The sequence below is a fragment of the Haliotis rufescens genome, unplaced genomic scaffold (genome assembly GCF_023055435.1).
Source record: "Haliotis rufescens isolate VD_foot unplaced genomic scaffold, xgHalRufe1.0.p SCAF_26, whole genome shotgun sequence".
Taxonomy (NCBI): Eukaryota; Metazoa; Mollusca; class Gastropoda; order Lepetellida; family Haliotidae; genus Haliotis; species Haliotis rufescens.
In genome coordinates this window covers 3,004,919-3,029,649 of record NW_025963957.1, presented here as the reverse complement: position 1 = coordinate 3,029,649, position 24,731 = coordinate 3,004,919, and the positions used below count along the sequence as shown (strand labels likewise).

The 24,731-nt window shown below is 40.4% G+C and overlaps 1 protein-coding gene across 1 annotated transcript in view; it reads left to right on the top strand.

The window, feature by feature from the left end:
* Positions 1 to 19,481: 19,481 nt before the first annotated feature.
* The window catches only part of LOC124127182 (serine/threonine-protein kinase 33-like), a 39,497-nt gene continuing 34,247 nt past the window's right edge, over positions 19,482 to 24,731 (top strand). The window contains exon 1 of the mRNA XM_046490630.2: positions 19,482 to 19,661. The gene's annotated coding sequence lies outside the window, so the exon portion shown is untranslated. The remainder of the gene's footprint in view (positions 19,662 to 24,731) is intronic.

The following is a 24,731-nucleotide window of genomic DNA, read 5'->3' as shown; positions in this document are numbered from 1 at the left end:
TAAACATGAGCAGTGTCTCCGACACTCCAGTGAACATGTAAGTGACCATCAATAGTTATCCTTGACATCTACGCTCACACCGCACTAATCATGCGACACTTTTGTGAGCTGTGACACACGAACCATCCTTTTTTCAAGTCTATTGTGTCTTGATTCGATTATGATAATAGGACTGAGACATAATGCATTGAAATGCACTCAATAATCGAGGTTGCTAACACACGTTTCTGCATATTCTATTAACAATGAGACGTGCGCGTCATCGATTTGTTCAGTTATTGTCCCCGAACGCTGATTAACAGAAAATCATTTTCGTCCTGTGCATAAATATAGCTGAATTTATTAAAGACTATTTTCCTAAAGATGCATGGTCAGCATCTAGGCAGATAACGTGCTAGTCTCGTATTGACTCTATAAGGATAAAATTGCGTTCTCGCGATGCGTCAGTCCATTCTAGACTGGCGCCAGTCTTCATCTCCCCAAGCCTTATAACACCCTCTCAAAGACTTCAGTATCATATCCGTAGACTGTATTTTGCTGACTGCTCTCGGTCCTATTGTGATGGATTTATTTCAGATATTTTCTATGTTCGCTTGGAAGGGATAATCTATTTATTTTACATGCTAACAAGTTTGTACTCCAAAGAAGGCATTGACAAAGTCTACTCATACGTCAATAATGTTGGAATGCTTGGAATGAAACTTCATCCTGACGTCGTGATTGCTGGAAAAGCCATTCTCCGAAATATGACATTGATATACATGCACGTAGTTTTAGTGTCTGTCTCTCTTACTGAGTTCTTACATTCGTAGAAATCGGAGTACAGCTTAAGTATAATAGTAGCACATTCCCGCGGGGCCTGCCATTTGTAACGAATTTAATTAGTCCCATGCAGCGTTTAGCTAAGCCCTGTTATTCCTCACCTTGCATATACGCTGTAAAATGTGTTTGATCTTTAACACGATTTGAGATAAATAAATGTTTAGACCTAATACATAAACACAATGCTACCAGGTGTGTGTGTGTGTGTGTGTGTGTGTGTGTGTGTGTGTGTGTGTGTGTGTGTGTGTGTGTGTGTGTGTGTGTGTGTGTGTGTGTGTGTGTGTGTGTGTGTGTGTTCCCCTACTGGGATGAACACAAAAGAAGAACATATATATACTGATTGTAAAAGTGGGCTGTGAGAATAGACCCTGCCGCCAAACACAGACAAAGATGCAATACGTCATCGTCAACATTATATAGATGCTCTACAAGCGTTAACATGGGGATTCCGGACAAGAATAACCACAGACATCACTGCTCTACTAAAAGGGACTTGAGTGAGTGAGTGAGTTTGGTTTAATCCGCTTTTAACAGTATTCAAGTTGTGCCACGGCCTGTCAGCTTAATATTGGAGGAAAGCCCGAATTGATGCAGGTCTCAGACACTTACCGCTTTGGTGAAACACACGAGCACGGGTATAGTGTTGACAAACGTAGAAACAAAATTGGGGCGAACCAGGATTCGAACCCACTGTAGGTTTTGTGGCGTGCCCAAGGGACGCCACTCAGCATAGCGAAATTTGGCCTCTTAGACCACTGGGCCACCCGTGCCCACAAAAGGGATAGGATAGTTTGGCCATTGCCCGTCATCGTGTCCCGATGGTGTGGATCGATGACCACTGGTTTGCTGGTCTGGACTCGATTATCTACACAGGTTTACTACTTCCTTGAAACCCATGAGCACAGGCATGGTGCTTACAAAACAAGAAAATGCTGAGTGGGAATTTGGATCATAGGATTCTGTCACGTATAAGGCCCGCAACTCTGCTCAAAGGTTTATGCCTGGTTTGTTAAAATTAGTGAAGAGACCAGCTTGGTCTTATTGCTAAAGCTTCGTTTTAGTAGTAGTTTGTGAATGTATCTCTGACAGGGATACATCGAGCCATATGGAACACAACAGTTTACAAGCCTCGGATACAGTGAGCACGATCGCATTGAATTTCCAATAAAATCTTAATACCCAAATAGTTTGTTGGTTATGTGATGAGTTCGTCCAAATTATACCTCAACCTCAGGGCGGTGGGGTAGCCTAGTGGTTAAAGCGTTCGCTCGTTACGCCGGTTCGATTCCTCACATGGGTGCAAAGCCCATTTTCCGGTGTGCCCCGTCGTGATATTGCCGGACTATTGCTAAAAGCGGCGTAAAACCATACTCACTCACTCAATCACTCCTCATCCTCACCTTTATCCTGATAACCACCCCCATCCCCACCCTTCCCCAATCATCATGTCCATCGCCATCCCAATTACTGACGTTTTATTATTTATACGCATCTAGCAGTTAATGACTGCGCGCGTCTTCAGGGACTATGTCTCCGTTTCACGGATGGCATTGATTATATCATCTGGGCCTAGCCTGGGAATTGGCGCCAGGGTGGGGTAAATGTCCTCATTAACAGGTGCGAGTTACGTCGTTTCCCTGTCGTTATTTCATTACTAAAACTGTACGGACTCCGCGTTAGATAACACCACGTCTATGCGCAATACACAGTGAGTGAGTAAGGTGTGAGCAATATCCCAAACCGATCGCCTCCGTTGTCCTGTGGATAGAGCGTCTGCCCGGAGGGCGGAAGGTGGTTGGTTTGATCCTCGGACGCATCATACTACAAGACGTTAAAAATTGTTGTTACCCTGCCTGGCGCTCGGCATTAAGCGGGTATACAAGGACTGGCTAGCTTGAAAGTCACGCACGTCGCTGCTCTAGTGCAGTAGTCTTGAACTCGACGTTAAACCCCATTTAACCACGCTTCATATTATTACGACGGAGAACATCCTGAATGGTTATCATACATTGAGCCCATGTTGGGGATTTAACGCGGGACTTTGACGAGACAGACCAAAGCATTAACCACTTGGCTATCCCATGTATCCCTGTGTGTCGGTAGTCGGGGTGTATGTGTATCTGACATTGGGAACCGTCTACTACTGTTTAGATCTATATGCAAAGTAAATGTTTCGATAGATAGCTGGTGTAGTAAATGCATGGATGATAGATGATGAAGCACATGGGTGGATAGATATATAACTAGTGTGGTAAATAGGTGGATAGATAGTGAAGTTAATTTTCGGATGGGTAGCTACTGAAGTAAATATGTGGATAGATAGTGAAGTAAATTGGCGGATAGGTAGCTAGTGAAGTACATATGTGGATAGATAGTGAAGTAAATTGGCGGATAGGTAGCTAGTGAAGTACATATGTGGATAGATAGTGAAGTAAATTGGCGGATAAGTAGCTGGTGAAGTACATATGTGGATAGATAGTGAAGTAAATTGGCGGATAGGTAGCTAGTGAAGTAAATATGTGGATAGATAGTGAAGTAAATTGGCGGATAGGTAGCTTGTGAAGTAAATATGTGGATAGATAGTGAAGTAAATTGGCGGATAGGTAGCTTGTGAAGTAAATATGTGGATAGATAGTGAAGTAAATTGGCGGATAGGTAGCTTGTGAAGTAAATATGTGGATAGATAGTGAAGTAAATTGGCGGATAGGTAGCTTGTGAAGTAAATATGTGGATAGATAGTGAAGTAAATTGGCGGATAGGTAGCTAGTGAAGTACATATGTGGATAGATAGTGAAGTAAATTGGCTGATAGGTAGCTAGTGAAGTAAATATGTGGATAGATAGTGAAGTAAATTGGCTGATAGGTAGCTGGTGAAGTAAATATGTGGATAGATAGTGAAGTAAATTGGCGGATAGGTAGCTAGTGAAGTAAATATGTGGATAGATAGTGAAGTAAATTGGCTGATAGGTAGGTAGTGAAGTAAATATGTGGATAGATAGTGAAGTAAATTGGCTGATAGGTAGCTAGTGAAGTAAATATGTGGATAGATAGTGAAGTAAATTGGCTGATAGGTAGCTAGTGAAGTAAATATGTGGATAGATAGTGAAGTAAATTGGCGGATAGGTAGCTAGTGAAGTACATATGTGGATAGATAGTGAAGTAAATTGGCTGATAGGTAGCTAGTGAAGTAAATATGTGGATAGATAGTGAAGTAAATTGGCTGATAGGTAGGTAGTGAAGTAAATATGTGGATAGATAGTGAAGTAAATAGGTGGACGGATAGCTAGTGAAGTACATATGTGGATAGATAGTGAAGTAAATTGGCTGATAGGTAGCTAGTGAAGTAAATATGTGGATAGATAGTGAAGTAAATTGGCTGATAGGTAGCTAGTGAAGTACATATTTTGACGGATAGATAATGAATCACATAGGTGGACGGATAGCTAGTGAGGTAAATGCATAGACGGATAGAGAGTGAAGTAAATATGTTGATAGATAGCTAGTGAGGTAAACGCATAGACGGATAGAGAGTGAAGTAAATAGGTGGATAGATAGCTAGTGGGGTAAATGCATAGACGGATAGAGAGTGAAGTAAATAGGTGGATAGATAGCTAGTGAGTTAAATGCATAGACGGATAGAGAGTGAAGTAAATAGGTGGATGGACAGAGTGAAGTAAATAGGTGGATGGACAGAGTGAAGTAAATAGGTGGATGGACAGAGTGAAGAAAATAGGTGGATGGACAGAGTGAAGTAAATAGGTGAATAGCTAGCGAAGCAAATACATGGTCGGACAGCGAGTGTATTATATAAAGAATCTCACCCGAGTGTCTTTTGATATCAAATATATCAACGCGAGTTGATAAAAGTGGGAAAACTCCGAGGCTTGCCGAGGATTTTTTCCACTTTTATCAACGAATGTTGATATATTTGATATCAAAAGACACGAGGGTGAGATTATATTTATCATCCAACATCATTCTTCCAACTTTTTCAGTTTGTAGACAGTAATAAGCAGTGTTTTTTGTGTAAAAAGTACTGCTTACAGCTTCAGTAGCCGAGCCATTAGTGATGTCATTTGATTGTGACGTCATGGTAACCAATGACGTCACAATGGTCTGCAAAGCATTGTGATGATGTTTCATTTCAGCGATATCTACAGCGTAGATATCGCTTGATCTCACCCAAGCGATATCTCCTGTGGGAGCCAGTTTTGGATGATAAATATAGAATACTAAACGAGCTCCCGTGTAATACCAATTTTATGAAACGAGTGAATAGTTCTGGTATCTGACGAGCGAAAGCAAGTCAGATACCACAACTATTCACGAGTTTCATAAAATTGGTTTTACACGAGAGCGAGTTTAGTATTTTATTTATTACTTGCCATTTACAACGTTTTTAGAATTATACTGTTGAGTGTGAATAGGCTGACACCTACACGATCCATAGCATAATCCAATTGAGTTTAACAGAATAATACTTCAAACACGTCAAAAGTTGAAAGGTATGAATTTAATATCATACAATGGTCCACCTTTAGAATTCAGGCGTTCGTCCCACAAAATTACCGTAGTGCTAAGGCTATCACAACTCACATAATTTAACTTAGACTAACGACTGTCCTTGCGCTAGAGTACGATCGCCTTGTGGAACGGGGCCTTCCACCTCAAAGTTTACAATCACGTCACAATACCCGATGACGTAATTTGTTGAATTTTGTTGCAAGATCCATCGGCGAAACAATGCCATGTGACGTCAGCCTAGCAACAAGGTTGCTGGGGTCATCGAGTGTGCATAAGCTCCTCCCAGTGATCTATCATCTCTACACACAATGTCGTTGAATAAGCCAAGGAATGTTGAGAGCTTTCAATATTTGTTCGAGAAACATGTTCCGAGAGTACATAAGCACGCGTTGTGGTATTACACAATGTGTAATAAAGCTGTATGTTTATTAAACGGGTGATCTCTTCACGGGCAAGTAATAAATGGCGATATATATATAGATGGGTAACAAGTGAAGCAATTATAGCGATAGATAGGTTGATAGTGAAGTAAATATAATGGCTAGCAATTTTGGTAAACAGATAGAGAGAGTTCGATATTTATATCACAGTGAATTATTACAGATAGCGAGGGTCATACAGACGGAGTCAGACAGGTGCTATGATTCGCCCTTGACTTGCCCACCGGGGCGTCATTAGGCAGTGTTAGCCCTGCTTATTAACTGTTGTGAATTTGAGAAAAAAACCCGCTGATATAACAGCAAGCCCCCCCGGCACCCATCATCGTAATATATAACCAACTCTCGGACCCGAAGATGACATAGCTGTGATCTGATGACATTTGGATAAACTCTATCGGCGCCTTGAGGCTGCAGTTATTGAATCACTGTAAATGTGCACTTGTCTCCATAACCTGATTGTGTCGTGGCAGTATCAGCTATATTGTTAAATCGTGACCAGGAAGATGTGACAGGGGTCGTATCAAAGAATAACCGATTACATTTATATAACCGCGGACTACATAATTATGTGTTTAAAGATAGTCATCGAGTCGTACTTCAAGTCTGGAAGACCTATAGTGACACGTTACCTTGATACGACACAGTGGAAATCCTTCTCAGCATACGTCATTCGTGCAACATCTTGCTTCACGTATCACGCAAATCAGACAACTGATTCAAAATAACATTGTAGTGTTTTTCTTTTATAAATCCTACAAGGTGAGTGAGTGAGAATGGTTTTTAAGAATATTCCAGCAATATCACAGCAGGGGACACCAGAAATGGGCTTCACTCATTGTACCCAAGACGGGAATCGAACCCGTGTCGAGCGAACGCTTTAACCACTAGGCTACCCGAAAGCCCTAAATCCTACAAGGGATACATTGAGTGAAGGCTGATGTACAGCTACCAGAAACTGAAAATAAATATTTAAATTTCAATATTGGTTTCACTGTTTAATTGAGTTCAAAAGGGCAAGGTTTTGTTGAGCGCATGTTGCCTCTTTCATAGGGAGTCCGGGTGAAATACGCTCCCACGCCGCACCCTAAGATTGTCTTCAGAGACAATCTGATTTAAGGATTGGCTGACTGCAATGCACGGCCTTGTTTATTATGTATCTCACTATTAAGGAGGCGCAGGCCAAATACCCCTTTTCTTAATGACTTCTTGCCAACATGGGGCAGTTCAAACATATTGTGTTAGGTGTTGGTTTGTATGTAAGTATTTTCGGTCATACGTGGAAATATAATGTGTTTTACGTTCCTTTTTGTGGCGGATCATCTCACATTCAGACACTATATTACAGGAGGGAGACGCGAAACAATTTTTGGGAAAATACAAACCACGCTGTAAGAAGCACTCGTAAAATCCTTGGCTACGTTGCCAAAAAATATGCATGTTCTTCGCTAAGGACCTAAATGTTAATATTTGCCGTGACTTTCTTGAAGTAAGTGAGTTTGGTTTAACGCAGCTTTAAACAGCATGCCAGTTATGTCATGGCGTGTCAGGTTCATGTGGGAGGAAAGGAAAGTGATCAAGGTGCCATGATGTCTGGTGAAAACCACGAGCATGGTATGGTCAAACTTGGATTCGAACCCACGATGATAGGTTACTAACAAGCCAAAGGGACGCAACTTTGCACAGCAGGTGTCTTAAACGTTTGGCCACCCGTTCCACACTTCTCAAATTAATGTAGGGTAGTGGTGTAATGATATAATGGAGAACGAGGCACATAACAAGGTCATTGATGCCGCCAGAAGACAACATTACTGGAGGTGTATAACAAGTTCATTAATACCGTCAGAAGAGTAATGAAGGTGAATAAGGTCACTGAAGACTACTGGAGGTGAGCAACAAGGTCATTAATACCGTCAGAAGACTACTGGAGGTGAGCAATAAGGTCATTAATACCGCCAGAATAATACTGGAGGTGAGTATTAAGGTCATTGATACCATCAGAAGACTACTGGAGATGAGTATTAAGGTCATTAATACCGTCAGAAGACTACTGGAGGTGAGTAATAAGGTCATTAATACCGTCAGAAGACTACTGGAGGTGAGTAATAAGGTCATTAATACCGTCAGAAGACTACTGGAGGTGAGTAATAAGGTCATTAATACCGTCAGAAGACTACTGGAGGTGAGTATTAAGGTCATTAATACCGTCAGAAGACTACTGGAGGTGAGTATTAAGGTCATTAATACAGGGTATATATAGTGATACAGTGGGCGGGGACATACACATGATGTTATACAGGGTATATATAGTGTGCAGTGGGCGGGGACATACACATGATGTTATACAGGGTATATATAGTGATACAGAGGGCGGGGACATACACATGATGTTATACAGGGTATATATAGTGTGCAGTGGGCGGGGACATACACATGATGTTATACAGGGCATATATAGTGTGCAGTGGGCGGGGACATACACATGATGTTATACAGGGTATATATAGTGTGCAGTGGGCGGGGACATACACATGATGTTATACAGGGCATATATAGTGTGCAATGGGCGGGGACATACACATGATGTTATTCGGGGTATATATAGTGTGCATACACATGATGTTATACAGGGCATATATATAGTGTGCAGTGGGCGGGGACATACACATGATGTTATACAGGGTATATATAGTGTGCAGTGGGCGGGGACATACACATGATGTTATTCGGGGTATATATAGTGTGCAATGGGCGGGGACATACACATGATGTTATACAGGGTATATATAGTGTGCAGTGGGCGGGGACATACACATGATGTTATACAGGGCATATATATAGTGTGCAGTGGGCGGGGACATACACATGATGTTATACAGGGTATATATAGTGTGCAGTGGGCGGGGACATACACATGATGTTATTCGGGGTATATATAGTGTGCAATGGGCGGGGACATACACATGATGTTATTCGGGGTATATATAGTGTGCAGTGGGCGGGGACATACACATGATGTTATACAGGGCATATATATAGTGTGCAGTGGGCGGGGACATACACATGATGTTATACAGGGTATATATAGTGTGCAATTGGCGGAGACATACACATGATGTTATACGGGGTATATATAGTGATACAGTAGGAGGGGACATACAAATGATGTTATACAGGCTATATAAAGTGATACAGTGGGAGGGGACATACACATAATGTTATACAGGGTATATATAGTGTGCAGTGGGCGGGGACATACACATAATGTTATACAGGGTATACATAGTGATACAGAGGGCGGGGACATACACGTGCTATATAAAGTGATACTGTGACTGCAGGAGACGCTACTGATACCTGCACGTTATGTAACACTCCCTGCTCTGTGTCATGATGGTATTGATTATCGCCAACCACCTTACATAAGGTAATAGGAATAGATCTCGTGTGTAAATACACAGGTCTATGCCCGTTAGAGACACGCGACATATGATCTGCCTTGGTAAACACGGCTCACTGCTTCTTTTTATTCAGTGTCTTTCATCAGTCAACACACAGCCAACTTTCACCATACCCGGGGCACCATATCGCAAGATCCCATGGGTCTGTGATGCGCACAGTTCACCCGACTTAAATAGATGGTTGATTATTAAAACATTACATGTTGATTAACCCCTGTGATATAAGGACATTTTAAAACCAGACATGGCCAGTCGGCTTAGTTATGTAATATGACACTACATATATAAACGGTGATACTGTATGTGCAGGGGGTGTTTCGTGTTCCATTGAATACTAACGTGGACGAATGGTTATTTCAAATGCGACACCCCCAATTATTTTATTCGTTCAATTATTTCTATTTATTCAAAACAAATTGCATAGCCATTGTACGTGTTATTAAGTATGATGCATGTTATGTTATTATACAAATACATATCGCCCGGTTTTGTATACAGTCTGCATTTTGAATCATTTTGAATCATTAACATGCAACATATGCTATAAAACAAGAATTGTGAATATCGATGTCGTCTTACCTTTACTGTGCCGCACGACGACTTCAACGGTGATTTGTGTGTACTCCAATCAGAGAGTAGGACCAATGTGTTGACGGCAAAAGCTGCTTAGCCTCGGCGGGGGATATGAGGGAATGCTTCATATCCTGTCCTCGCCTTTCACGGACGAGGCTGGGTTAATTCCTTTAACTTATTATTTGACATTTATTAATCATTTCCTGCACAGCCATCTTGATTAAACACTCGAATAATGCGGATTACGATGTTGGAATATCGACAAGTATCACGTGACTTTCCACCTTTGACCGAGCGTGACTTCAATTGTAAAACATGCGCTATAAAAGGCAACATCGAGTATATCTGTGTATAGCTATCAGCCCCAATATGTGTGAACTTCTGCCTGCCTCGATATAACAACAAACATGGCTAACATACACGAAAGTGCATGCTTTCAAAGATATTAATACCGGTTATTACTCATATTCTTTAATAACATCCATTGCTTATTTCTATGTTTGGTTACACCTGAAATCTATACCCGTTCGTCTGTGCGATATAGCGAAAGTTTTCTTCAATATACAAACTCGTGATAAGACGTACACACAATTGAAAAGTGATTTATATCTACAAATGGCTTATAAACAATAAGAAAGGTTGTTTGGTTACCATGAAGTGGAAGTGATTTATATAAACATTTCGCCATGCATGTCTCCTATTTAATACTTCTTTTTTCTTTTTTTAGATTATTGGGTGAGATCAAGCGATATCTACACTGTTGATATCACTGCAATGAAATTGCTTTGCAGACCCTTTTGACGTCATTGCTTACCATGACGTCACAATCAAATGGCATCACTAATGGCTCTGCTGCTGAAGCTGTTAGCAATACTTATTACTGCACTGCTTATTTCTGTCTACAAACTGAAAAAGTTGGAAGAATGGTGTTGGTTGATAAATAAAATCTCACCCTCGTGTCTTTTGATTTCAAATATATCAACACTCGTTGATAAAAGTGGAAAAAATCCTCGGCAAGCCTCGGAGTTTTCCCACTTTTATCAACTTGTGTTGATATATTTGATATCAAAAGACACTCGGGTGAAATTCTCTATTTATCATCCCAAACTGGCTCCCACAGGAGATATCGCTTGGGTGAGCTCAGGCGATGTCAACGTTGTAGATATCGCTGCAATGAAATTGCATCACAATACTTTGCAGACCATTGTGACGTCATTGTTACAATGACGTCATAATCAAATGACATCACCAATTGCTCTGCTCCTGAAACTGTTAGCAGTACTTTTTACACTTTAAGACACTGCTGATTAATGTCTACAAACTGAAAAAGTTGGAAGAATGATGTTGGATGATAAATAAAATATTACTCTCGTGTCTTTTGATATCAAATATATCAACACTCGGCAAGCCTCGGATTTTTCTACTTTTATTAACTCGTGGTGATATATTTGATATAAAAAGACACGAGGGTGAGATTCTCTATATATACTAGATTCCACCAACAGTAAATATTTCAAGGCGGACCTAGTCTAAGCAAATCTTATAGAACATCATATGGTTAATTGCGGTTCACACTCTGAAAGTGTTCTAGATTATTTCCTCAAATGTCGTAATTACGATCCCCGAGATTACGATTACGTGAATTTTCCAAATTTGTCAAACTAATTTATCTTAATGTTATTGTATATGGCGTCCCAAACCCACATGACAGTGTCAATGAATTCCTTCTTAAAGCTGTGCATAAATATATACTGTCGACAAAAAGATTAACATGCCTCTGTCTCAGGTATCTTTGATGTAAATAATTCTTTTGAGTGTATTGATCTATTGATCAAGCCGTTCTTTTGATACGGAAAGAAGGATGGAGAAAGAATGTTTTTTTAATCCTTTTAATTGTCTTCACAATGCGTTACCAAAACGATGATAGGAATTGATGGCATGTGTTGATAATTTATATTGATAGTATTCATTGAATGTACAAAGCCTGATCTTTCATCAATATATGGGAACTGTTTGCGAATTATACGCCGGATGCCCAATATTTCCGAAAAATAAAACGTACAACATACAGTTGCCTTCAGTCAATAAATATGTTTGAATGAATTCCATAAATATATGGCACAGTGGTAAAGGTATAAGATCGTCACAGCTAGGAGTCTGGTTCGATGCTCAGCGTTAATTAGAACAGTGAGTGAAGCCCAGTGTCCTCCGCTTTATTTGACATTTCTTCAATATTGCTAAAAGCACCCTACTCAAATACCTGATATGAATGGTTGACGGAATGGTAGCCATTGATAACAACTTCTGGTCTCTTGCATATTGGTACGGTTGTATTCTTACAACGTTATGAAGCTGATAATGACAGACCCCAGTTGCTGGTAACAGGGAGCACATATAGACAATATACCCCAGTTGCTGGTAGAAGGGAGTACATATAGACAATATACCCCAATTGGTGGTAACAGGGAGTACATATAGACAATATACCCAAGTTGCTGGTAACAGGGAGTACATATAGACAATATACCCCAGGTGCTGGTAACAGGGAGTACAAATAGACAATATACCCCAGTTGCTGGTAGCAGTGGGTACATATAGACAATATACCCCAGGTGCTGGTAACAGGGAGTACATATAGACAATATACCCCAGTTGCTGGTAACAGGGAGTACATATAGACAATATACCCCAGGTGTTGGTAACAGGGAGTACATATAGACAATATACCCCAGTTGATGGTAACAGGGAGTACATATAGACAATATACCCCAGTTGCTGGTTGCAGGGAGTACATATAGACAATATACCAAAGTTGATGATAACAGGAAGTACATATAGACAATATACCCCAGTTGCTGGTAGCAGGGAGTACATATAGACAATATACCCCAGTTGCTTGTAACAGTGGGTACATATAGACAATATACCCCAGTTGCTGGTAGCAGGGAGTACATATAGACAATATACCCCAGTTGCTTGTAACAGTGGGTACATATAGACAATATACCCCAGTTGCTGGTAGCAGGGAGTACATATAGACAATATACCCCAGTTGCTGGTAACAGGGAGTACATATAGACAATATACCCCAGTTGCTGGTAACAGTGGGTACATATAGACAATATACCCCAGTTGCTGGTAACATAGGGTACATATAGACAATATACCCCAGTTGCTTGTAACAGTGGGTACATATAGACAATATACCCCAGTTTCCGGTGACAGGAAGAGAGTCACTGTAGAAGACGGGCTCCATTTACCAGTATTGGGGAGTAAATATGGACTGTACATTATTGTTGCTGGTACCAGAGAGTAAATATAGAATATAGGCCCCGTTTGTTGGTACCAGGGTGTCAATATAAACTGTACATCCCGCAGCTGATGGTACCAGGGATGACGTAGAGACCATACAGACCCGGCAGATGCCTGGGACTTGTTTTAGACAACGTACACCAATGCAAAGTGGTACCATGGAGTATGTATGAAATATACACAACATAGCTGCTTCTTCTAGGGAGGAAATACATAGACTATACCAGGGTAGATTCCTTGTTACTATTTGCCCAAGTATGGCTTTGGTACAGCTGACAAAAATCTACATCAGTGGTTGCAATGTGTGATCTGACTGTTTGTCGTTTAACACACAGTCAACAATATCCGAGCTGTGTATTAATCTTGTTTGGGCTAGACAACCTAGTGATTGACATCATGAACATCGATCCTCGACTGACACATGCTAACTCCGACGTAATGCTACATCCAGTGTTAAGCTGACACATTAGGCGAACTCCAAACGAAGGCTGACACGTTTGACTAACTCCCACGTTAGGCTGACACGTAAGACTAACTCCAACGTTAGACTGACACGTAAGACTAACTCCAACGTTAGACTGACACGTAAGACTAACTCCAACGTAAGACTGACACGTAAGACTAACTCCAACGTAGGACTGACACGTAAGACTAACTCCAACGTAGGACTGACACGTAAGACTAACTCCAACGTAATACTGACACGTCAGACTAAATCCAACGTAAGACTGACACGTAAGACTAACTCCAACGTAAGACTGACACGTAAGACTAACTCCAACGTTAGACTGACACGTTAGGCTAACTCCAACGTTAGACTGACACGTAAGACTAACTCCAACGTAAGACTGACACGTAAGACTAACTCCAACGTAAGACTGACACGTAAGACTAACTCCAACGTTACGCTGACGCGTTAGACTAACTACAACGTTACGAGATACGAAAGTCCAGAATGTTTACGGATTTTTTCAAATCTTTAATGGAAACAGTTGTACATGACTCATATATGCTTAAAACCATCATTTCACCCCAGAGAACACACTTACAAAACCACATGTGGTTGTCGTGTTTCAACGACACGATTTATGGAGATTTCAAAGACACAGCGATCACGAATTGTCACTTTATAACGTGGTGCAAGAAACTTGCAATTGTGGGAAACTTGGTTAAGGACACTGACACCAGTAAGAAAAGAGTTCTTCGCATACATGAATGTTCAAGGTCGTCCCGGGGCTTTGTGCAACACAGGGGGCACGGGTGGCCCAGTCGTAATTGCTTGTGCCAGAAACCTAATATTGTGCATTCGAATCCCAAACTCGACCTGATAGTGGTTTGTGGTTAGTCAACATCATATACAAGAGCAAGTGGTTCCACCGCTCTGGTAAAGGTCTAAGACCTGCATAACTTTGAAGTTTCCACATTACTCTGACATGCCTTGATATAACAATAAGATTGCTAACAGCAGCGTTAATGCCAAATTCGCCCACTCTGGCGAACCAGATCGAAAGCTAGATCTAGCAATGAGCCATTAAGTTTGATTTCAGAAAAAAATAATTCACATAAATATAATGTCGGACGCTGTTCGAAGCTACGTTCTTCGTTGGTGTGCAAGGTTTCTTTGTTTGTTGTTTGATCTACTCTAGGCAATATTACAACTCTATAATGGCAGCAGGTAAATATCGAACGTGATTAAGGTGAGGTGAAATGGGGTTTAACGTTGCGTTCAAAGTTATTGCACTTATACACTGACGTGCACGTGTGTGTGTGTGTGTGTGTGTGTGCGTGTGCGTGTGCGTGTGCGTGTGCGTGTGTGTGGTGCGTGTGTGTATATGTATGTATGTGCGTGCGTGCGTGTGTGTGAATTCCCCCCGATTACGTTTCCTGGTAATTGTCAAATTGTCAACACCATATACGTGCGCTCGTTCTCTTTACAACAACAACAACACCAACAATAATAATAATAATAGGTAATTAATATTGCGCATATTTCCACACCACACAGGGGCATGCTCAAATCTCTATTATTACCCAGTCATTTGATCATGGTGCACTCAAAAATCATTTTAAGCTCCCTATGTAGTATAAAACCCAAGGCGCAAGAAGATTAACAACCATAAACCACTCATCCTACCGGGTACCCATTTACTGCTGGGTGATCAGAGACACAGAGTCACTTGCCAAAGGAGAGATGTGCTTCATATGCTTCAGTGTAGGGCAGGATCGAAGCCATAGCAACACCCAGGAGCCAAACTGCGATTACCCATCCAAAGTCTCCGACCGACGTTGCCTAACTTCCCTTGATTTGTGACCTGTGCGCTGTGCACAGGACCATGTTCACAAACGTATAAAACATGCAGCATGCACTTCATACTTCCTCCTGCACACGATGATACACCGTGATGTGACTGAAATATCAAACTCACTGACGTATGCCAAAAAGTCGGGCGCAATACATATTTTGAGTACAACATTGAAGACCTTGTTTACTCTTGAACATCCTCGATTATCCAGTATTTTATATCTCTATTCTATTGTGATATTTATTGTAACAGTAGATATAATGCACTGGGTAATCGAGTGTAAATCTTGTAGTGTATGCACGCAGATGGCAATGCCATCCGAAGCCCCCTTTGTCCGGAAAACCACCTTCCGGGCAAATATTGTTCCGAATGTCTTAATCTGTACAAACTGACACATTCCAGGATTTCAAGGTAAAAACCTCTGAATTCGGGATAAATCCATTTGTCTATGATGTCTCCAGAGTCTGAATGATTGCCAAATGATTTTGGAAAAGTTCAAACACGTAATTTCTGCAGGCGTCTTTGGAACTGGTCGGGTACCAAATGTAAATGATCTATGTGTAAAAATGATAATATTGATTTCCTCTCTGATTTGATATTTTCAGATATATATGTCGTAGTTCAAGACTGTATTGTCCGTCCTCGACAATAGAGTAAGACAGTCATAGCTTGTTTCACGATCGTCACTTTAGACTAAATATGGCCTCGTTTTCTGTCAAATAAAATGCTTTTACACAATATACTATGAAGGCTTTTTAGCTAAATCACTGAGACCAGCGAATGATATAGTTCGGAGTTCGAAACTCGCAAGCTCATATTTGCCGGGGCGGTCGGGTAGCCTAGTGGTTAAAGCGTTGGCTCGACACGCCGAAGACCCAGGTTCGATTCCCGACATGGGTACAATGTGTGAAGTCCATTTCTGGTGTCCCCCGCCGTGATATTGCTGGAATATTGCTCAAAGCGGCGTAAAACCATACTCACTCACTCACTCACTCATATTTTCCGTGAAATTCCTATCACAGTTAGATGTGAAATCAGCAATCTAGCAGTTGGTAATCGTGCCGGGACCCGTTGAAGTGGTTGGTGCATTTAATCGTACCCTACTTGTGTAGAAATGCTCATGATATCAAGCTCTGGATTGTCTGGTACAAACTCGATTATTTACAGACGGCCGCCATATAACTAAAATATTACTGAGTGCGTTGATAAACAACAAACAAACAAGCACTCACCACGACTAACTGACACGCTGTGATGTAACTGAAATACTGTTCAAACCCAACTCACTCACTCACTCACACCGCTGTGTCACACCTTCTGTTTCATGTTTCCCCGACTGCCAATTAAATCAGCAGCGTTCAACTACAAAGGGTGATTATCTCAATCAACGTCTGGGCGACCTAAGTAATTACCTGTAATGGCGGAAATCACTCCGAGATCTCATCTGGATCAGGACAACAACAGAGAGGGTCTGAATGTCTGTTAAATCAATCAATATTCGAGCAGGACAGAGCTTTGAGACCTGGGAAGGATGTGTTCGCACACAGTCACAACAATAATACATAAATATACATCATATATGACATTAACAGATGCAGATTTCAATAAAGAAACACACACTAGATATGATGTGATATAAACATATAGATTTCCATAAAGTGGAGGAATTGGCAAACAAGCAAATTTTGCTTATCTGAATGCCTCTCCCAAACATTGATGCATATACAAATTACAGTGTATTGATCGTGACATGAGAAATAGTATACATTACACAATTGACATTAAAGTAAATGGTAAGTATTGTTCTGTAAGTGTTTTATTACTCAATTTTCTTTCGTAACTACAGCTACGGGTGGCCGAGTCGTCTAAGGCGCCAGAAACCTATGATTGTGGGTTCGAATCCCGGTTAGCCCCGATTATGTTTCTAGGTTTGTCAGCACCATACCCGTGCTCGTGGGTTTCACCGAAGTGGTAAACGTCTGAGACCTGCATCACTTCGAGCTTTCCTCCCACATTAAGCTGACACGCCGCGATATAACTGGAATAATGTTAAAAGCGGAGTTAAACCCAACTCACACACCTTTCATACTGATCTTCACTGTGTACTGGATGCACGACATGTATACGATCATACCAATATTCGATTTGGTAGAAGTAGTATTCATTTTACTCTTTTATTTTCAAAGGGTATATTAAACCGCCCTTGGTGTCAATTAATAATTCAAATTATTTTATTGACTTTAACTTGGAAATAATATCCCCCGAAACGTATGTCCGCGTGGTATTGTACAGATATGTGAAAACGTGGAATCGTGATGTGATAAAGATGCGTTAAAAAAGAAAAAGAAGAAGAGGTGGGAAATTTGACACATACGTTTTTTACGAACCCTGCAGTACAGGCAGACAAGACATTTGGCGGGGATTAGTGATATATAATGTAATGGAAATATATACACCTTTGTTCAGTGAGGTACTTTTTTAAATGTATTTTGATGCAATAGGGAAAGGATATATGCTTGACTTATGATGGAGGAGAGAACCTAATAAGGACATATTTGATTGAGAGCGTGAAGAAAAACGACACGGTACATCTTTTTGGAATGAACAGGTTAATGTATGTCGCGATATCAGTATTGTTGCAAGATATCGGTGAAGAGATAGCCAAAGGGAAGTAATCCCTTCCGAACCCAAGGCGTTTGCATTTGTTATTTTACGTACGCTACAAATGATACTTGACATGTTCCCACACATCATTCCGAGGCAAGCGTATCCACCAGCCTGTATCAAAGCCTGGTAACAGGACTTTGATAAAAAGGCTAGTGGACGCTCTTGCCTCGGGAAGATGGGTCCCACGGAGTAGAAAGTTTAAGGGTACATACAATAATATCGCGCTGGGCAAAGTTGTGTCGCTCTGCATGTGTTTGAAATGTGTTTATCCAGGTATCCAGCATCATTCGCGTTCTCATGAGACACTATAAAATCTGTCTTTTGTTTGTTGTCGTTTAACACTGCACCCTGTAAAATTTCAGCTATGTGACGCAACCTGTATATAATCGAATCAGGACATGACAATCCAGTGATTGACACATTCGACCAAGTCAGCGACCCTGACAACCCGATTCGGTCAATCGCCTCTTGTGACATGACGTATCTAGCGGCGTCATGGTGTCATCAAACTGGTAAACGTCAACGACAGGCACTGATTTGGGATTTCTTTGCAAATTACACAGGCAAAACATTGAAATACGTATTAAAAGCGATTTTAATATCCAAATTCACCAAAAGCGATTTGAATTTTATTTTTTTCAAGAGATAGGGAGTACAATTTTTCGGGGTTAAAGTTTAGCACGAGCACCAAGCAATATTTAAACGGACTGGTTTCGCTAATATGTGAGAAGTGGTGAAGTATAGAGGCTATGCTACAACGGGAAGACCCCAGTTCTATTCCCCACATGGTCAATGACGCGGAAAACCACACATCATAGGTAGGGGATTCATCTTTTTCAGAAAGCGTCATTCATCAATAGGCCGCCTCCGTGGTCCAGTGGTAGAGCGTCCACCCGGAGAGCGGAAGGTCGTTAAAAGATGGTACTTGTTGTTACCCTGTCTGACACTCTGGGCTAAAACAAGGACTGGTCGGCTCGGAGTCAGTTTACTGTGTCTGGGTTGGGTATTCATGTTAAACTGCGGCATGGTATCTCAGTGTGCTAGCACTATAAATCGGCATCAGTCCGGACTGGTACAAGCAGCCACACACACAGTATAAGTGCAATAATCTTGGACGCGACGTTAAACCCCATTTCACCTCACCTCATTCATCAATATCTGACATTTAGTCCAAATCATCTTATATTTAATGTGTTGATATATTTCTCAAGATTGTTCAAATATGCATAATTTAGAGCGATAGTATAGTGTATATAATTATAAGTTTAAACCGCACAATAACATACCAGGTACACTAGAATTTATTAGCGGGCCGCAGATGCCGGACAGTCTCTTTTTATCTCGCCTGTTTCGAGAGTCGTGCGCAGAAATGTGCGTCGCGTCGTTAGCATCGGAAAGCGCCTATGGCGACACGACTGAAACTTTACGAATGTTTTGGTTTGCTGCATAGACTTACCAGATAATGACTTGAGAATTATCACATGGATTTGACAGTTTGTACAGCTTGTAGACTGAATTCAGTGCATTCCGTTCGACATATTGTGGGCCTGTAATTATCCTTGGTAAGTGTGGAAGATTCTTTTTTCAAGCCGAGAACTTTTGAAGTTGACAGACCGAATCGCGACCTCTGTGATATGTTCCCCAGCCTAGTGTTTTGGGTTCTCGAAGGTCAACTACGAGATTAAAATTATCTTTGTCTTCGAATAATCATGATAATATATCACGGAATGATGAATAATGGTTTGACATGACTATAATTTAATGCATATTTAAGGTTATAACAAATTAACCTTATTAGTCTAAGCTATTTCAAAGGTGATATATGGTGACTGTGATTGTATCGTTCTAATAGCCATTAGAGCGTTTAGTCTATGTTGATTGGATCAGTATAGTTCCAAATCTGAACAGGTCAATCACCTGTGCCCTTGTAAACAAACTACCCAATCACACCAAATGACCTATTATATGATTATAATTGTTTTATCTAGCTTTATCATGCCAAATGAAACTTATTTGTCAGCTTGTGCTCGGTTGTTTAATGTTCATGTTTCATTCATATATTTGTGTGAAATTTGATTTATATGCTCAGGACTGGTTGTACATATGTAATTCACTAATTGTTTTTACAGAGTGTTTTTTATCTTTGAATTTGTTGTCACTTTTTTAAAAGAGGTATTATAATATATCCTTGGGTCAGGGCTTAGGTCAGAACAGGTTTCAAGGTACAACATTCACCTGTGAAATAGTACGTTGATATTAAGTGGAAATTTATGGAAATTTCTTATGAATGTGTCTTTAATGGATTGCTGATCTGTATGTCAGAATCATAATTTGAAAATAAATAATAAAGAAAACTAGCTGAGTTCACAGTATCTTGTTAACTATGGTGATAGGTAAATGTGTTCCAACTCCATAATGTTGCTTACTGGTGGAAATGACTCCATAGTCAAGTGGATAGGGCTTCTGCCTGGAGAGCAGAAGGTTGGTAGTTTGATCCCTGGATGCATCATGCCAAAACATGTTCAAAGATGGTACTTGTTTTTACCCTGCCTGGCACTCAGCATTAAAGGGGTAAAATGAGGACTGGTTTGCACGTCAGTATATTCTGTCTGAGGTGGGTATCCACTGGGCTAGGACTATAAATACGGCTTTGGTCTGGACTAATAAAAGCAGCCACAAACTCACATGTTCATGCACATTGCAATATAAGTGCAATTATCTTGAACACAACATTAAACCCCATTTCATCTCACCACTTACTTGTGGAAATGCTGCAGTTGTTTCACAACTAAACCTAGGAGCTACATGGACTACACAAGCATGACAAGCAGTTCAGGCCAAGGCTTTCATTGATTTGGTATTTACAGACAAGATATCGGTCAATCAACAAATGATACCATAGAGAAATTGTTTCAAAGTACATAGTAACTTTTGAATGATTTTCAATGTCTTGTTGACCAGTGTGTGCTTGTCACTCAAATGCTTTGTGTCCCACCATTTGCTTTGTAACATATTGCATGAAACACATTTATCATCAAACTATATCCTTGTTAATTCATGATTAGAATATTTTTAAAATACATTGCTGAAGACTAAATAGATAGTTTGGCATAGAAGCAGTGTTGAAAATAGCTGCTTGTCTGTTTTCCTGTGGCTGGTTGTCATGGTTATGTGTAAGGCTGCTCTCTATAATTGTAATGCTATATTGCTTGTTTGTTGTTATATGATACAGTCAGCTATATGACAGACCTCGAAATACTTTAGTCTGGACACCTGACCATCTGACCTGTTTAGTCGCCTCATACGACAAGCTTAGGCTGCTAGATCCTCTCTTCGTACCTGGATTTCCTATAGGTGTTATACTATCCCATCTGCCTGGTGATAACGTGAGATTGGGCTGCAAGTTTGCTGTACAGGGTTGCAACCCTTAGGCATGCCAGGATCCGCTGGACGTTATTTAGAAAATACAATTCAAGGCCAGGCTAATTTAGTTTCTTTTATGCACTTTCTTGATCAACATGCTTTGAGACCGAAGGAACAATAGATGTATTGCCAGGGTAGATTTCAGGTTAATTTCTTACGATCTTTGATAAAGCACAATTTTTTTAATATATTTTTGTAAGAATATTCTTGTTGGTTGTAATACCAAACAAGAAAACCAAAGAATTTCATAACCTTGAACAGGGTTATAAACGAACAGTTTTTGTCCACTAGTCCTTAAAATGATAACATATAGCAAAACCCTAAAATTGGGCCAATTTCTACTAGTCCTTATGATACCTTTACTATTGGGCAGTTTGGTAAGGACTACAGGACTAGTGCCAATTTCTAACGCTGCTTGAACATGATAAGCATGATATGGTACATTGTAGGATTGGTATAAGAAAGAAGATTGTCAGGTGTACTTTGTAGCGGTGTGTATTGTTTGTGTCGCAAGGGCCCTGTAGAGCAGTACTAGTGGTGTGATACCAGCATTTCCTATGTTATACATTCACTGTCAAGTTATTTATGACTCATTGTTCCATGTACTGGTCTGGGTACATCAAAGTTTCTACATGAATACATCAATCAACATGACTTTACACAGGGTGATAGCGACATGAAGTTTAACCTTAGTCATAGTTATGTCAATAAGACCTGAATTTGAGAAACCTGCCAGCAAGCATGGTCCCAAGTTTTCATTTGATGTTATAATGGAGGCTGCCCCTAAAATATTTATTGACTTTATGATCAAATACAGCACAATAATACTTTTTTAGTATTTCTTCTTGAATTACCATGTTTACAGGACAAAAATAATTGTATGAAAGTGAAATAACAACGTCATCAATGTAAATGTTGTAAACTCCCCAGGGAGCTGAGAGTGAAAATTAAGTGCACGCTGATCATTTGGCCGAGGTGGTAATGATGTAGGACCATGAGCAGTCACTTGAATGGGATTTGGCGCATAATATAATGACTTAATTATTTATTATTGTATTCTCTACCTTCAAAAATGTTTTGTTGAGGCTTAAACATGTTAACCGTAAGTTCTTTTTGTACCAAAACATCACATACTGTATTCATGTAGGAAAATGTTGACTTGATCATTAATATGAGGGATTGAGAGTGGACTGACAGGATTGTTGATAGATATTATAGGGTTTTGATGAGTTTATTTGCAGCCTTTGTACATGTTGTATTACACTTAAACATGTTAAGAAAGATGATGACAATGATGCTCTGGATTACAGACATTGCTATTAGTTTGTTTGTTTGTTTGTTGTTTAACACAGCACTCAGCAGTATTCCAGCCATATGACAGCAGTCTGTACATTATTAAGTTCCGACCAGACAGTCGTGTGATTGACATCATGAGCATCGATCCACACAATTGGGATAAGATGACATGCTTTCATGAAGTCAGCGAGCCTGACCACCCGATCCCATTCGTCCCCTCTTAAGACAAGCATCGTCATCTCTTACACAAGCGTGGGATGTTCGAGACCTATTCTAACCCGGATCTTCACCGGTTGACATTGATATTAGGAGTGATTATTCATTTTTCTTCTAATTCAGAATTCACATCTTAGAAAACATGAAATAAACTTGCTACGATCCTGCAAATATGTGGACAGTAGTATGTTTATTGTTGCATAAACAAAAATCTGGTTGCTCACAACAAGTTGGCGGTAGTGTTATCATGGTTATCATGCAGAAAATGTTTACAGGACTTGGTGGAATGTAGAAAGTGATTAGTCTAGGAGCTAGCCAGTATAGTGACCCAGTCGTGGCACTCTTAGTATGGGTCTACTTGTAATCTGGGGATCTGACTTAGAAATGGATTAATCAATGGCTGTGCTATCAGGCAGACCAGGGTACAGGGATTGTTAACATAGAGTGAACTAGCCTGATCACCCTGCCTGCTGGAGGACACACGTAGCAGTGGAGGGACATGCTTTTCCCATTGCCACCCTACTCTCCTTGTGTTTACATCTATCAAGATATCTACACATGATGATAAACATAGCTTACGCCTCGTGTTTGGAATAGCAGTCAGTGTTAGAAATTGGCACAAGTCCTATAGTCCTTGCCAAACTGCCCAATAGTTAAAGTAGCCTCAGGACTAGTAGAAATGTGCCATTTTTAGGGGTTTTGCTATATGTTATCATTATAAGGACTGGTGGGCTAAAACTGTTAGTTTTTTTGTGAAACAGGTAGGTATGGATGTTAAGACAGTCTATTTGTAATTATGATTTGCCTTGAGAATCAGTAAAATATGGGTTACAACAATCATGGTAAGTTACAATCTCATTGTCAAATAGTCAAGTAGGGGAGTTACAACAGTCGTATTGCTACGACCTCTTTGTCAAGGGAGTTGAAATGGGCTTTAACATCCCGTCCAAGATTATTGCTCTAATATAGTGACGTGCGTGCGTGCGTGTGTGCGTGTGTGTGTTTAATGTGTGAGCAACAGTTTAACATATACACTCAGACACAGTGTACTGACTCTAAGCTGACCGGTCCTTGTTTTATCCCCTTAATGCAAAGTGCCAGGCAGGGTAACAACAAGTACCATCTTTTATCGTTTTTTGGTATGATGCGGACTCAGATTGAACCCTAGATATTTCGCTCTCAGGGTGGACGCTCTACCACTCAACAATGGAAAAGGATTCTCTTCGTCATCAGTAAAGTAAGGCAGTTGCAACAATCATAGTGCTATGATCACTTTGTCAAACAATTAGGTATGGGAGTTACACCAATGGTAAAGCTACAATTTCTTTGTCAAACAGTAAAGTATGGGAGTTACAAATATTGTAGTGCTGCGATCCCTTTGTCAAACAGATAAGTGGAGGAGTTACAACAATCGTGGTGCACCAGTAAGCATGCCAATGGCCATGTACACCAGTCTGTAAGTAATCCCAATGAGAACCCTGGACTAAGCTCTTAAATTTATATGATCCATACTTTCTTGTGTATGTTTTAAATGTTTCCAATTTTTTTAATAAGCAACCGCCTTAGTCTATAGTTTTAAGTGCCCAGGGCATTTACTGAGGGCTTATGATAGTGTTGTGGTAATAATTCAAGCATAAGCCCTTGCATATCATATCTGAATCTACCATGTCTACAGGGCTACATTGTAATGTTGCGGG